This window comes from Dama dama, chromosome 14, assembly GCF_033118175.1.
Source record: "Dama dama isolate Ldn47 chromosome 14, ASM3311817v1, whole genome shotgun sequence".
NCBI classification, from domain to species: domain Eukaryota; kingdom Metazoa; phylum Chordata; class Mammalia; order Artiodactyla; family Cervidae; genus Dama; species Dama dama.
In genome coordinates, this window is record NC_083694.1 from 41,426,042 (window position 1) to 41,442,435 (window position 16,394).

The 16,394-nt window shown below is 50.3% G+C and overlaps 1 long non-coding RNA gene across 1 annotated transcript in view; it reads left to right on the forward strand.

Annotated features, from left to right (window-relative positions):
• Nucleotides 1-441: 441 nt before the first annotated feature.
• Nucleotides 442-16,394, forward strand: part of LOC133069201 (uncharacterized) — a 30,788-nt gene continuing 14,835 nt past the window's right edge. Inside the window, exon 1 of the long non-coding RNA XR_009695812.1 lies at nt 442-785. This is a non-coding gene — a long non-coding RNA (uncharacterized LOC133069201). The remainder of the gene's footprint in view (nt 786-16,394) is intronic.

The following is a 16,394-nucleotide window of genomic DNA, read 5'->3' on the forward strand; positions in this document are numbered from 1 at the left end:
CTCTGCTGATGTCATCAGTCTGAGGGCCTGCACCAGCCGGAGGCTGCCCCAGAACTGACACCAGGAGCCTCTCTGCTCAGTCTGGGACAGGCGCAGTGCTGCGGCTGCCAGTATTCCTGCCAAGGACGCAGGGGCAGGTAGCTCTCCAAGGGACTGCCTGTACCCTCCAGGCAGAGCCAACCGGCTAGCTGAGTCCCTGGGCCTCCTCCAAGAACTGAGGTGTAAGGCAAAAGTGAGGGCCGTGAGAGCCAGTGGTGGGCCTGGATTTCAGCCAGAAATGGGACGCTGGTGGTGCCCACCTGGTTCCAAAGACAGGGAATACGAAGAGGCAGGCGGTGGCGGCAGGGGGTTGGGGGGGGGCGGGGGTGGAGAGGACAGGAAGAGGCTCCAAGGTGTTGCTGGGACCCTGGGGTCCCAGGGCCAGATCTTGGCCCAAGGCGCCTTCTCCACTGACCACTTTTGCTTTTCCCCCAATGCAGAGTCAGCGGTTTCTCTGCTGTGCCCATTCTCAGCAGATCTGGTTAAGGATCAGAAGCTGCCTTTCCTCTGATGCATGCAAACTTTAGCCCCACACATGAAGATACTTTGAAACCATCTGATGCCAACCCGAGCTCAGAGACGAGGACTGTGAGGCCGAGAGGTTAACTGACTTGCCCAAACGAGACAGGAAGCACAAGGGCAGGTCTGTGAGTCCCTGGGATGTGTTTCAACCAGCACATCAGACAAGGACAAAGTCATCAGCTCTGGACCCATCGAGCACCCTGACTCCAGTGAAACAGGACAAGGTAAGGAAATTGGGGACCTGAGGTGACACTGATCTAAGGTTCTAAAGACCATGGGCAAAACTTACTGGACATAAGGCAGTGCTGTTCTGGGAACTGAACGTTGCCTTTGAGCAGGTTTGCAGCACCTCTGGTTTACAGCTCTCACTGGGCAAAGTGTCCAGGGGAGAAAACATAAGACTTCTTTTCTAGTCGTTCCTCTTTGGAGTTCGGGAATTTGGGGCCACTGCCTGGTGGCTACCAGTTCAGTTATTAATTCTGTAGCACAGACTTCCTCCAGCAGAGGGCGGCCCAGGATGCAGGAAGAAAACCCAGCCTCTCACTGCAGTCCAGGCGGTTTGGGGAAATGGGGATATGAGTTTTTATTTGGTCCCATGCATTCAGGCCGGAGAAGGAAATGGCAACCCACTCCAGTATTCTTGCCTAGAGAATCCTGTGGACAGAGGGGCCTGGTGGGCTGCCGTCTATGGGGTCGCACAGAGTTGGACATGACTGAGGCAACTTAGCAGCAGCAGCAGCAGCATGCATTCAGGCAGAAGAGTTTTTCAGGATTTTGTTTTGACCAATAAAACAGAAAGTTTACCGAGAAATTTCCCTGCCATTCAGGATGTGTGTCATCTCCTGGGTTCTCCCACATTTCATTTTGGCTTCTTAGAAAGGTCTTGGGGAATTCAATACAGAGAGGTGTGCTGTGGTTTTCTTTGTTCGCAGTTCTTAGAGTAGGCTTAATGAGTCATTTGTGCCTCTGTTATCTGAGGAAATCTCACAAAATTCACGGGGAGAGCTGGCCATCCTTGAACAGCGTGGCAAAGGACAGGTGGCTGGACCACCAGTAACCCTCCACTGGGCATACTGGTCCATTTGCAGGAGCTTCAGCCCACCCTGGGGTTTCAGGTGGGTCCTTATGCCCACCTCTTGTTTGGGGGATGTTACAGAAGGACAGTAGCAAACCCAGACAGGAGTCCACGTGAATCAGCCACTGGGTTTGGCCTCATTTTTTCCCCACCGATCTCTCCCCTGATGATCTGTCTTTCTGTCCTTGTTTGGGGATTTCTATTCCGCATCTCAGTTCATCGTCTCATGTCCAGTGAGTTCCCTGTTTTCCCCAGTGGTCCCACTTGTTTAATGCTGATTTGCAGTTGTAAGGAAGACCAACCTGAATACCCTTGAGACTAAAATGTTTCTTGCTAATGACCTTCAGCTACTCAGAGGTGAATTACTGCGATTATCTAAAAGACAGCTCATTTTCTTGTGTCACGAGGTGACCTTCACTCTCTATGGTAAAATATGCTTTTTAGATGGTATGCTATCCTGCCCGGGGGTTCTGGAGTTCTTAATTCTCCAGTTTGGAGTGGGTGTAAGACTATGTTGTTAGCACACTGCATGGGCTTGTCAATGTAATTGCCATAGAGCAAGGGAGCTGCCAGGCCCCTTGTTAGGTGCAGGTTAACTTGACAGAAGTGGAGAAATTTAACCAAGAAATGTGACTGGGGGCATCTCAAATAGGACCAGTAGACAACACATAACTTTTTGACTCAGTGGTATAAAATTATTTCTCCCAAAGAATTCTTTGATAATTTGATTCAACCCAACAAGCATCCACTGACATGAAAATCTGAGCTGTGAGTAGGTACACATAATAGAGGGTATGATCCTTGCCTTTGCTTATTTATTTCAAAATATTTACTTGTTTGGTAGCATTGAGTCTTAGTTGCGGCACTTGGGATCTCTGTTGGCCTCGTGCAGGATCCTTCATTGAGGCACTTGGACTAGTTGTGTTGTGTGGGATCCAGGGCGCGAGGCCTTCAGTGGTTGCCATAGGAGGGCTTAGTTGCTTCAAGGCTTGTGGGATCTTAGTTTCTTGACCAGGGATTGAACCCTCACCCCTTGAATTGCAAGGCAAATTCTTAACCCCTGGACCACCAGGGAAGTCCCCTGATACTTGCCATTAAAAAATCAATAGAGGGACTTTCCTGGTGGTCCAGTGGTTAAGACTCCACACTTCCAATGCAGGGAGAAAGATCAATCTCTGGTTGGGGAACTAAGATCCACATGCCGCTCAGCCAATAAGTAGATAAGTAAATAAATGAAATGCTGGCTCTTTGGGAAATATTTTTTAAAAAGGCAATAGAATTTAGGGGGGAGGGATAAATTAGGAATTTGGGATTAACAGATACACACTCCTATATATATAAACCACAAGGACCTACTGTATAGCACAGGAAACTATATTCAATATCTTGTAATAACCTATAATGAAAAGTGAAAGTGAAAGTCATGTCCGACTCTTTTCGATCCCGTGGACTGCACAGTCCATGGAATTCTCCAGGCCAAAATACTGGAGTGGGTAGCCTTTTCCTTCTCCAGGGGATCTTCCTAACCCAGGGATCGAACCCAGGTCTCCCGCATTGCAGGCAGATTCTTTACCAGCTGAGCCACCAGGGAAGCCCTATAATGGAAAAGAATCTGAAAAAGAATATATATGTGTATAACTGAATCACTTGGCTGAAATTTGGAAATCAAGTATACTTCAGTTAAAAAAAGCAATAGCATTTCAGCGTATGACAATTGGGTGGCAGAGCACTGAGGGACAGGGTCACTTCTCATTGACATTTAATGGTTCCAGGTCTACCTTTGGCTCCTTCTTCCTTGAGTCAAGCCTGGTCAAGAGTGGGTACTCGACATCCTGCCGGTGTGCCAGGTCCCTTGAGTTTATAAGTGCACCTAGAACTTGACCTGTCCTGTCCTGGGGCTCAGATGCCTGCTGCAGTGCCCAGTCAGTACCTGTCACTTGTTTTCTTGGGGCAACTTGCTCCAGGGTCTGTCTTCTGGGGCTGAGACATCTGGCCTGGGCTCCATGTTCAAAAAAGATGTTTAGATTTTTAAAGTCATTTCTAGTATACAGTGCAATTCTCTTATATTTGAGTTGCGTGTGTATTAAAAGCATTTGACTTATTGTAGTATTTTTTCATTTTATTGGAGTATAATTCATTTACAGGGCTTCCCTAGTAGCTCAGTTGGTAAAGAATCCACCTGCAATGCAGGAGACCCCGGTTCAATTCCTGGGTCAGGAAGATCCACTGGAGAAGGGATAGGCTCCCCACTCCAGTTTTCTTGGGTTTCCCTTGCAGCTCAGCTGGTAAAGAATCTGCCTCAATGTGAGAGACGTGGGTCTGATCCCTGGGTTGGGAAGATCCCCTGGAGAAGGAAAAGGCTACCTACTCCAGTATTCTGGCCTGGAGAATTCCATGGACAGTATATTCCATGGGGTCACAAAGAGTCGGACACGAATGAGCAACTTGCACTTTCACTTAATTGATTTACAGTGTTGTGTTAGTTTTAGGTGTATAGTATAATGATTTAGTTATACATATTTGGGCTTCCCTGGTGGCTTAGATGGTGAAGAATCTGCCTACAATGAAGGAGACCCAGGTTCGATCCCTGAGTTGGAAAGATCCCCTGGAGAAGGGAATGACTACCACTCCAGTCTTTTTGCCTGGAGAATCCCATAGACAGAGGAACCTGGCGGGCTACAATCCATGGGGTTGCAAAAAGTCGGACATGACTGAGAGACTAACACTTTCTCTTTCACTGTCATATATATATGTATTCAGGGCTTCTCAGGTGACACTAGTGATTAAAAACCCACCTGCCAATGCAGGAGATGTAGAGACGCGTGTTTGATCCCTTGGTGTGGAAGATCCCCTGGAGGAAAGGCTTGGCAACCCACTCCAGTACTCTTGCCTGGAAAATTCCATGGACAGAGGAGTCTGGTGAGCTATAGTGTACAAAGAGTCCATAAAGAGTCAGACGTGACTGAAGCGACTTAGCACACATGCACACACATACATATATTCATTCTTTTCACACATCTGTTATTATAGAATATCATTATCTATTTTATATATAGTAGTGTATATATGTCAACCCCAAGTTCCCAATTTATTCCCCCCTACCTTTCCCCTTTGGTGACAAAATTGTTTTTGAATCTGTGAGTCTGTTTTATAAGTTCATTCATATCATTTTTTATCAGATTCTTCATATGGGTGATATCATAGGACATTTGTCTTTCTCTGTATGACTTACTTCTAAGAGCATTAAATTTTAAATGTTTAAAATGCATTTTTCTAATCCTGTCTTGACATCTCTCCATCCTGTAAACTCCCAGGTTGCCTTAGACGCGGCATTGGCCTGGATACCTCACGTCCTCTGAATGGCCCCGCCGCACGCAAAGCACTGCCCCTTTGTGATCTGAAGGTCACCTTGTCCTGCAGCCCCAGTGTTGTAAACAGTCCGTTCAAGTTCTCAGAGACACCAGGCTTCCGTCTGTGTGATAAATGTGCCTATTTGACAACAGGGAGTGGACCAGACATAAGTGGCTTTTAAAGAAAAGTACAAATTAGGTTTTTCTTCAAAACCAGAGGAGTAAGATAAGGCTGATAAAAATGTGAAAATGGGTCCAGATTGTCTCTGATGCTCCCTCCCCTCTGGCCTTCACCCCACAGGTCTCCCAGGCTACCTTGGAAGCTCCGAGGGACTCCAGGTCATTAAGGAGCCTCCGCTTAGAGTCTGTGCTCAGCCTGGTGGCCTGAGCACCACATTCGGTTGCATCTGCCCATCTCTGTCTTCCACCCTGGAAGTCTGTACTAATAGATTCTGTTGGGGACACCAGTGCCCACCGGTCTCTGGAAGGTACACGTTCTCTCAGGCATCTCCTGAGGACTGCAATGCCTTAACTCAAAGGAGAAGTCCCTCCCAGCAAAATCCCTCTTTGGAGAGAAGGCTGATGAGGGAGACTGGAGCAGACCTGCTGGGCACCTGTAGGCCACTTCCCTGCACACCTGGTGCTGGAATTGCATTGGTTTTCACAACTGCTTTGCTTCTTGGCTTCTCCAGCTCCCTGGAGGCCCAAAGCAGCTGCTCTCCCAAGGCATTCCTACCAGGGAAGGAGACCCTGCTCCAGCAAAGATGTCCTGTGAGTGCCCTTTATCTCTTCCAGATGCTTGCTACACATGGTTTTCTGAAGGCTGTGCTAAGCATTCTTTCTATATATAGAAGATAGAGGTGATGCTAACCTGGCAAACTAAGGGGAAAGGGGCGATGACTGCAAATACAGAACTTGGCAGCATTCGCCCAGAGGATTGAGGACGGGTGTTGGTGTGGCCCGCCAGAGAAGGGGTTCCAGTAAGTACAGGGGCCTGAGGCATCATTCATAAGCATCATCCCCATGGTCCTATGTTGGGATGTCTATATATTCTAGGATCTGGGAGGCTTTCTGGCTTTCTCGTTGACCTCAGCATTCCTTTGGGGGTAGACTTACTTTAGGTGGGTGGCCCATTCCACCAATTACTGTATCTCTTTAACATCTGTCCCATTTCCTGGGGGCCCTAACCTGTCCTTGGCATTTTTTTCTTTTTTTTTGGCCATGCTTCGCAGCATGTGGGATCTTAGTTCCCCAATCAGGGATCAAATCCATGCCCTTTAAATTGGAAGTACAGAATCTTAACCCCTGGACCTCCAGGGAAGCCCCATGTCCTTGGCATTTCTATAACATTCCCCACGCAACAACCTCAAAGCCCAGGCGTGGAACTGTGTTCAACCAACCCTCCAAGGATGACCCTCTCTTCTATAGGACAAGCCACTTTTCCTTCTGGCGTGGGTTGACTTTTCTTTTTCTCTTTTTGTTTTCCTTTCTAATTAATCAATAGAATAAGGCAGTTATCTACATCAGAAATAAAATGCTTATGGGAATTCCATGGTGGTCCAGTGGTTAGGTTGGGGCTTCCCTGATAACTTAGTTGGTAAAGAATCCACCTGCAATGCAGGAGACCCTGGTTCGATTCCTGGGTTGGGAAGATCCACTGGAGAAGGGATAGGCTACTCACTCCAGTATTCTTGGGCTTCCCTTGTGGCTCAGCTGGTAAAGAATCTGCCTGCAATGCAGGAGACCTGGGTTCAATCCCTGGGTTGAAAAGATCCCCTGGAGAAGGGAAAGGCTACCCACTCCAGTATTCTGGCCTGGAGAATTCCATGGACTATATAGTCCATGGGGTTGCAAAGACTCGGACACAACTGAGTGATTTTCACTTTCACTTTCCAGTGGTTAGGACTCTGTGCTTCCACTGCAGGAGGCCCAGGTTCCATCCCTGGTTGGGGAAACTAAGATCCTGCAAGCCATGCAGTGCAGCCAAGAAATAAAAAAGTAAAAAAGAAACAAAGTGTTTGATCTATCAGTTGATCAACTGCTCCATAGGGCTATCTCCTAAGAATAATCAGGCCTCTCTCTGTCCTCAATTAGAAAAACAGGTGAATTTGATGCACAAGCCACAGGGCAACTTTAGGAGCTGGAGAAACGTAAAGCTATGTTTATTTAAAATGCCCAGTCAGCATAGCCATGAGTAAACATTTAAAAGTAATTCTCCCCTCTGTACAGCATTTTGACTTCTTACATTTATTTGCTATTTTTAATTCAGTGGCGATTTCTTCACCAACCCAACAAGTCAAGTTGCGCTTCCTTATTCAGAAGTGGGGTTTTGAAGAGTATACTTGCTGACACAAGGGCTTTGCAAGGGCTAGGCAGGCTCCCTGGAGCACCCCCACAGGCTACACATAGGTCTCCACACTGGCCCATCCACCATGGGCCCACCAAATGGCTCTCTGATATATCAACTGAAAAAAAAAAAATGCACAACGTCAGAGCTGAGAGTTATGTTTTATTTGGTGGACACCCTAAGAACTTAGGCCCAGAACATAACCTCTCAGATAGTCCTGCAGGACTGCTCCAAAGAGGCAATCGAGGAGCTAGGACACACAGGAGTTTCTGCAACAAAGACCAAGAAGTCAGACATCAAAATATTGCTGCTATTGTTGTTGTTGAGTTGTTCAGTCATGTCCGACTCTTTTGCGACCCCATGGACTATAGCCCACCAGGCTCCTCTGTCCATGGAATTCCCCAGGCAAGAATACTGGAATAGGTTGCCATGCCTTCCTCCAGGGATCTTCCCAACCCAGGGATCAAACCCTCATCTCATGCATTGGCAGGCGGATTCTTTACTACTGAGCCACCTTACTGTTAAAGAACACCAACCATCTCAAGTTAAGGAATTTAGTGCTTTGCTATGCATGGGAAAGATGCAAAAGTCTGGGCTTGCTGACGTCATTCCTTGGTATGCCCTCAGCTCTCTGGGGCCAGAATCCCGTGTTTTCTCATCCCGAGTCTCCTCAGGGTGCTCCCAGGTGGTAGCTGCAGCGGTTGACTTCTAGCTGGGGAGGGGGTGCTTCCTGCCTCCATCCTGAGTTCCCTCAGGGCTTATGGTCCAGGTGGCTGTCATGTGATGGCTTGATGATTGCAGCATCCTTGTTCACCAATATGGCAGCAACATCTGTCACTCACAGATGCAGGGTTGCAATAGGCAAGTCCTCCCCACCACCAAGCCCCCTTTCTCTTGCAGGGTCCAGTCTCAGACCCCGTGTCACCACAGTCCTGTCTTCGAGGGCATAAAAGCCAGGCTACTTTGGACTTGTCAGTACCTGCCAGGGTCCAGGCAGAACAGCCACAGGATGCCTGACTCCCTTGTGTTACCTACACCAGGATTAGATTTTTTTTGTATCTTGGCCCAATTTATTTATTTATTTTTATTGTTTCCTGTGGCATACGGGATCACAGTTCCCCAACCAGGTATCGAACCCACAGCCCCTGCAGTGGAACACTAAGTCTTAACCACTGAACCACCAAGGAATCTTCCGAGTCAGGGGAGTTAGTATTTATCAAGAGTGCTGGGGCCAAAAAAAAAAAACGTGCTGGGGCTTTCAGAAACCTGCTGGGTTCATGCCATTTATTTTGGGCCACTAAGAAGAATGGTGTCCCCCTTTTTTCCCTCTACTGAGATATAACTTACGTACCATAAATTTCACCACTTAAAAGTACAGTTTGGTGGGCTCCAGTAGTATCCATGGGTTCTGTATCCATATCTGTTGTATGAATTCAACTGACAGTTGACTGAAAAAAATCAAAAGAAACTATTTCCAGAAAGTTCCAAAAAGCAAAATTTGAATTTGCCAGTGGCCAGCAACTATTTACATATCATTTACATTAAACTTAAATGTCTACCCAATCCAGTATTCTTGCCTGGAGAATTCCGTGAACAGAGGAGCCTAGCGGGCTACAGTCCACGGGGTCGCCAAGAGTCAGACACAACTGAGTGACTAACACAATGCTATACTTATTTACATTGTGTTTATATTGTATCAGGTGTTATGAGTGATCTAGAGATGATTTAAAGTATACAGGAGACTGTGCATAGGTTATATTAAAATATAATACTACCTTATTTTATGTAAGGAACTTTCGTGTGTGCTAAGTCACTTCAGTCATGTCTGACTCTTTGTGGCCCTATGGGCTGTAGCCTGCCAGGCTCCTCTGTCCATGGGATTGTCTTAGCAGGAATACTGGAGTGGGTTGGGATTTCCTTCCCCAGGAAATCTTCCCAACCCAGGGATTGAACCTGAGTCTCTTAGGTCTCCTGCATTGGCAGGCGGGTTCTTTACCATGAACATCTTCAAATTTGAGGATCTTAAGAGGGCCCTGGAACTGAACCCCCCCCTTAGATATGGAGGGAGACTAGATTCACAAAATTGTGCAACCATTAGTATGATGTAATCCTAGGATATTACTATCCTTTTTTAATTTTTAAAAATATTTATTTATTTGGCTTCGTCAGTTCTTAGTTGCAGCATGCAGGATCTTTGGTTTCAGCATGTGGGATCTAGTTCCCTGACCAGCGATTAAACTCGGGTCCCCTGCGCTGGCAGCATGGAGTCTTAGCCACTGGACCACCAGGGAAGTCCCTAGCCTTCTTTTTTTTTTAAATTCACATTTTTGGACAAGATCAATCTCATAGACTGATTCGGAAGGTAGGACTCCTTGGGCTTCCGTGGTTAAACTTAAGACATGAATGCCTCCCGAGTGCACTGTTTTAAGCTGTGTCTGGGTTGGGGGCATAAATTGAAGCTTCTGCATGCTACTTCTGTAGCCCCCTTTCTCTATAGTGCCCTTGCTTGCTAGTCAGGGGTGTGTGTACATCTGGGTGTGGGATGAATTCTAGGGGAAATACAGATGGGCTGAACACCCTCGGTGAGACAGACTGACATATGGAGACGCCTTTATAAACCAGTCCTCACTTACACAAACATGATTAAGAAAAAAAAAAAGAGGCTTGAATGTGTTTTGGCCTCTCTGAATGGAAAAGTGGATATAAATCTTATTTCAGGTCCTCTAGTTACTGGAGTCTGGAGTCTCCCAAATGTACTCCTTCATCTGTCAGCCGCCCAGGTCAAGGCTTTTTGGTGGCTCTGAAAGGAAAGGGAGAAGAAAGGACCAGTGAGGGTGGAGGTCTCAGCTAGAAATGCTCCCAAATGGCCATAGGTGTGGAGCAGGGAACTATAGCTTCCTTGGGCCCAGGGCTCCACAGAGGTTCCTTAGGTAAGCTGATGAAGGCACGGAAGTGCCTGCTGTGTGCAGCAACTCCATTTACTGCAGTCTTTACAACCACCTTGAGGGGTGTGGGGGTCATTCATTCATTCCACCAACATATATTGAGTCCATACCGTGAGTCCACTGCTGTCTGTACACACGAGAACACCAAGGCGTGGAGAGGCTAAGCAATTTGCCAAATTGAGGCCAGATGCAGTTGCTTAAGGAGTGTGGCTTGGGGGTCAGAAAGGAATGAATATGGGTCCGGGTTCCACTTCATTCTCCCCCTCGTGATGGTGGCCAAGTTTGACCTCTCTGGTCCTCAGCTTTTTTTGGATATGGGGTAGTACTAGTATGTATCTCACAGGACTGATTTGAGAATTGAAAGAGATTATTATCTAGGGTGGATTTAGGTTGATGCCTGGCACACTGTGTCTCCCGCACTGCAGGCAGACTACCGTCTGAGCCACCAGGGAAGCCATCCCCTGGAGAAGGAAATGACAACCCACTCCAGTATTCTCGCCTGGAAAATCCCATAGACGGAGGAGCCTGGCAGGCTACAGTCCATGGGGTCACAAAGAGTCGGACAAGACTAAGTGACTTCACTTACTTTCTTTCTGGCACATTGAGCACTCAGTGTGAGTTAGCTTTATTATTACTATTCCCCGAGGTCACACACAGAATCAGGATTAGAACCAGCTTTTCCCTTCTGTCGCCTGTGCCACCTCCAGAGCCACTGACCTCATTGAAAAGAAAGTATTACTCGCTCAGTCTTTGTGACCCCATTGAATATATAGCCCACCATGCTCCTCTGTCCATGGGATTCTCCAGGCAAGGATACTGGAGTGGGTTGCCATTCTCTTTTCCAGGGGATCTTCCCCACCCAGGGATCAAACTTGGGTCTGCTGCATAGCAGGCAGACTCTTTACTGTTTGAGCCACCAGGGAAACCTTGGCCTCATTAAATCCTCCTGAATCTTTGAGGATCTGCAAAGGCCTTCCCCACTCAAGCTACCCCACAGTGATGGCCACCCTGGGGGAAGGGTGGGTGGGAAATGGTCCTCTCCCCCACTGCCCCTGTGGGGAAAGGTAGCTATCCAGTGCATCTGGGCATTCTGACCGACTCTTTCCTTCTCTAGGACTATTCTAGAATCCCTGGAAAAGGCTGGGAACATGGGCTCCATGCAGACTCATCCCTGTGAGCTGGGGACTGTCATCTGTCAAATGGGGTCAGCTCAGAGCTGGCCTCACTTGCTCCCTACAGTGTGCATGTGACGACATGCGTGGGGGGGGGGGGCGGCCACTTCCCTCCAAGGACCACCTTCTCCCAGTGCAAGATGCACGAGTCCCACGGGGCCAAGAAGACCCTAGTCCTTCAGTTGTGTCCCTGTGGAGGAAACAAGTGCCTGCACGGTCTGGGTGCATCACGGGCAGAGTACCCCAACTGTGAGTTTGCTAAGAGGGTTTGCCTCGGAGAAAGCGATTTCGGAACAGCCCTGAGCGCAGAACTCTTGCAGGGGGAGGCCTGGGAAACTCCTCTTTCCTTTATACCAGGCCACGCGGGCCGCAGGGCAGTTTGTCTTCCAAGGGTCCCAGGTCCAAACCTGGTCGGACTGGGTGGGATCTATGGTGGTTGGGGGTGGGGTGGTGGCTGGGGAGTCCCCTCCCCACAACAGAGAAGGGCGTCTTCTGGGCCACCGCTGCACATGTGTCCCCATCAACCGCGGCCTGCGCAGGGCAGTGTAGAAACCGCGAGGAAAGGGAGGCGCGCAACTCGCGAGCTGCCCGGCGCCTCACCGCGTCCGCATCCGTGCCTCCGGGGGCCGGTAAGGCAGATGCTGGGGGCTGCGCCCAGCCCCTCGGCTCAGCCAAGCCCTGCCCCGCGCAGTCCCCGCCCGGCGCGCCCAACTCTCCGGCGCCGCACCTTGGCGATGACCGCCACCCGCCTCTGCGCCCCTGGACGCGCGAGCCGAGGCACCTCGGCTGCAAGCAGCGCCGGAACTTGGGGGCTCGGTGAGTGGGGGCGGGGCGCCAGCGGGCGGTGGCCCTAGCCGGGTGCCTGATTCTGGCACTAGAAGTCCTTCCCCGTCTCCTCGAATCGGGACTGTTAGATCCTCCCAGCTCTCCGGGCTGGCTATGTCCTGGACACGACAGGTCCAGACCCTGGACACCTCCCTCATCCGCGCTCGGGACGCGGTTTCTCCTTGCCTCTTTCTGGGGTTGAGGCCCGCGTGTTGGGCATTGCGGCGAGCGGGCCCCATGGTTTCATTTGCTTTCTTACAGGCCCCCTCGGCCTGCCTGGGCTTCGGTCCCGCCGCAGAGAAGCAAGAAGCTCCCGGAAGAGTCGCGATGGCCGTGGAGTCCGGTCGTCGGCTCCGGGAACGCGCCCCGGGAGGAGATGAGGGGCGCCCCGGTGTCCGCACTGTCGCAGAGGACGCACCAATCCCCGCGAGCGGCAGTGGTGGAGGGGCCGGGACCCGGTGCCTAGGGGGGATCGGCTCCACCGCGGAGCGCGCTTGGTGCCCCGGCAGCGCGCCCCGCCGCGGAACCCGAGTTTTCTGTCCTAGAGCAGACCCCACCCCGACGTGACCAGGGTGGTTGCAGCGCCCGCCCCGTTCCCTGCGGGCTGGCGCCACCCCCACCCGCCCCTCCGCGCCCTACCTGCAGCCCTTTTCCTTCTCACGTGGAGGAGAGGGTCGGCTCCGTCCGTCTGGAGCGAGACGACTCCATGGATCTGGGGCCAGAGAGACGCGTCTCCCGCCCCGGGGCCGGGTGGTTCGCGCAGGAGGAAGGACCGCGAAGCGGGCTCTGCCTGGGCTTGCCTGGGCTTGTTCAGAGCCGGGCTGCTTCCCTTAGTGGCCGCGCCGATCCGGGGTGATTTCGAGATTTTGCCGGAGCCTTGGAGCCAAACCCCGGGGAGGAGGAGGCCAGAAGCCTGCACCATCCGTTCGCCGTCCAAGGATGGAGCCCAGGTAAACGCTTTCGTTCTCGGTCGGTGTGAAAGTTGGTAAAGGAGGCAGGAGCTAGAACAAGTACTTTAACAACAATAAAGAGAAGCCTGTTGAATTGTGCGGCCTCAGAGTAGTAAAAAGAACGTCCAAGAAACAACAAAATGCTCTTTGATTTCATAATCTTTGGTAAGAAAGGATTTTTTTTTTTTTTTTTTTTAATTTTTCATGGCTGGTTATTTTTCTCCTCCTCAGTCTCCGTCGTGGATGCAGGAGGGCTCACTGGTCTAAGAGTGGAAATGGGGACTCTGGTTTTACTGCCGCTGCTCAGCCACTTGCTATCTGAGTAAATACCTTGACTTCCTGAAAGTGGGGGCATTGAAGCTAGGCCCCCAAGGTGGTTGTGACAAGTGCTTCAGTCACTAAAGAAGTGTTATATAAGAAGTCCAGCCCGCCAGTTCGTGTTTTAAAGAGAGGAACAGGAGAAGGGGTTTCAAACTTCCAGTCCCGGAGGGCTGTCCTCCTCCTCCTCCTCCTCCTCCTCCCCATCCCAGTGTCTTTTTGCCCCCGGCTCCCAGCTGGTGGGAATGCTGTCCGGGCTTGGGGCTGCGGGTCAGGATGGCACTTCCGGGTCAGGATGGCACTTCCGGTAGTTCACCTTCCTGGTAGGCACAGGAGCCATGCATGGACTCCCGCTCCTTAGTTTAGGTGGATGAGGCTGGCACCTCATAAGGGACCTATGCCAGTGCCTTCACGGTTTCTGTGCCAGTGGGGCACAGAGCAAAGGCACAGCATGCTGGGCAGACAGACCCAGGGCGCTGGCGCCCCCAGCCCCCCATACACCCTCGCTAGTTTCCTGCAGCAGGAAGTGGCTGGGAGTCCTGGATAAGTGCCTGTGGAGCTCTTCCGGGCAGAAATCATGTCAGGAAGGCAAAATGGCTCCCTGTGAGGTATGTGGGGCCAGTTCTGCCTCTGCCTCCAGGTCTGAGAGATCTCTGCGACAATGGCTGCTCCCCTGAGCCTCTGTATGGCAGTGGCTGAGATGGGGGGGCTAGGCAGGAGGGGGTTCTCCTGTACTCCCTGTTATTCCCCTTGAAGATCTATCCAAGAGCAGAGAGCTGATGGGGACATTGGCTGGTGCCCTGAGGCCACTGGCATCAGCTGCCCTGTGGGTTAGTGGCTTGTTTCCTGAGCTTCCCAAGCTTGAGGATTGGCCGAGACTGTCCTGCTCCACCTGCCCATCCATCTTTCTCTCTGGCCTCAAGAATCCCTTGGTTACCAGGCTGGGTGTCCCCAAGAACTGCACTTTTATGCCTCACCCCTTGGCACCCATCACAAATCAATGATGCAAAACCTAGACTGGCTTCGGGTCCTTCTCTTCACTGCAAGCCAGGCAGCACTTCCCATTGATGGTACAAGCAGGTCTTCCCCAGCCCTGAACCTGCCCTTGTAACTGGCTCCTGGGCTAGCAGGTACAGGAAAATGAAAGTGAAATCGCTCAGTCGTGTCCGACTCTTTGCGATCCCACAGACTATAGTCTACCGGGCTTCTAAGTCCGTGGGATTTTCCAGGCAAGAGTATTGGAGTGGGTTGCCATTTCCACGCACAAAATGCTGCCCCTGGTTAAAGGCTGCTCAGCCTCGGGTTAGAGGAGGTCAGACGTAGGCAACAAGAAAATGACTAGTCAGCACCCATTCATTCAGTCATTCAGCAAATATTCATTGAATCCTTGCTGTGTGCCTGCATCATCTAACACTGAGAATACCCCCGTGAGCCAGACAGGCAGACCCTTGCTTTAGTGGCGCAGCTGATCTGATGAGGAAAGAGGCAATAAATGAACAAAATAAATATTTCAAATAATGTTAGGTCATTATAAATGCTGTGAAGGAGTTGGAGGGTGAAGTGCTGGGGAGGGGTGTTGTTTTGCTGGGAGGGAGAGGTTAAGTCAGTGAGGTGAGGGGACGGCTTTTTAGCTGGGAGGGTCAGCAAGTGCAAAGGTGCATTTGAGAAATTTACAAGGAAGCCAGAGAGGTTGGAGGTGAGTGGTAACTGTTTAAGTTGGGCAGGGCTGAGAATTTAGAATGAAATCCAAAGGGTGATGTTCCCCAGCTTTTGGAGGGTTTTGAGCTACAAACGTCATGATCTTATGTTTTAAAACAATGGCTCAGGCTGCTGTGTAGAGAATATACACAGGAGTGGCAGCTAGGGAGTACCTACTGGAGGCGATTCCTTGGTCCTACTAGAGACCAAGTAACTAGAGACAGTAACTACAGGAGGCTTGTAGCCCAGAGCGGATAGTGACCATAGTTGTTGAAGGTAGAGCCAGTTGAGTCTGTAGCTGGATGGACAAGGGAGGATGGGCAGGGAAAAAAAGAGACAAAGATGACTCTGAAGTCTGTGGCTTGCATAGATGGGTGAATCATTTATGGAGGCGGGGAAAACTGGGAGGCACAGGCTACAAGGTTCTGATCTGGCTACAGTAGGTCATCTGTTAGACACCCAAGTGGAGATGGTATTGGATGCTGGCAGCTGGAGCATAGGGGAGAGTTTAGGGCAGGGGATCTTAGTGACTACCTAATACCTTGAGACTGGGCGAGATTGCTGAGAGCGGGGCTTGGAGAGGCTTGGGGGAAAGCTTGAGAAGGTGGAAAGGAGTCACCTTGGGAGATGGAGAGAGCATGGACAAGGGAAGTGACAGAACAATATGGCACGTGCTTAATAAATATTTGTTGGGTGGATGGACACATGAAATGTCGTAGGACTGCTGTGCAGTGCTGAGTACCTAAAGGCCCAGTGGGGGATGTAATAGGATTTTAAATGCACTGGGATTTCTGGGACTCACAGGGCTGGGGAGATGCCAAGGCAGTTTGTGGAAGTGGAAGGGATATGATCTGAGCCTGGGAGAGCAACCAGGATTCTGCGGAGAGGGAGAAGTAAATTGAAGGGAATGGCATTAGCAAAATTAGGAATGCATGAGGCATATTTAGGAGTCTGATGCATTTATGGCATAGTTAGACTGGGTGGAGAGTTCTTATGAAGGGGGGTGGGTGGGGTGGAATTGGCTGAAGCTCTTTGCCCCCCAGGGGTGACTGGAGGACAGAGAGCCTGTCCCCATGCCCTGTCTTTGTCCCCAGACCTCCCTCCACCTGGTCAGATCTTGGGTAACCAGGCCCACTCCCACCACCCAGCCACA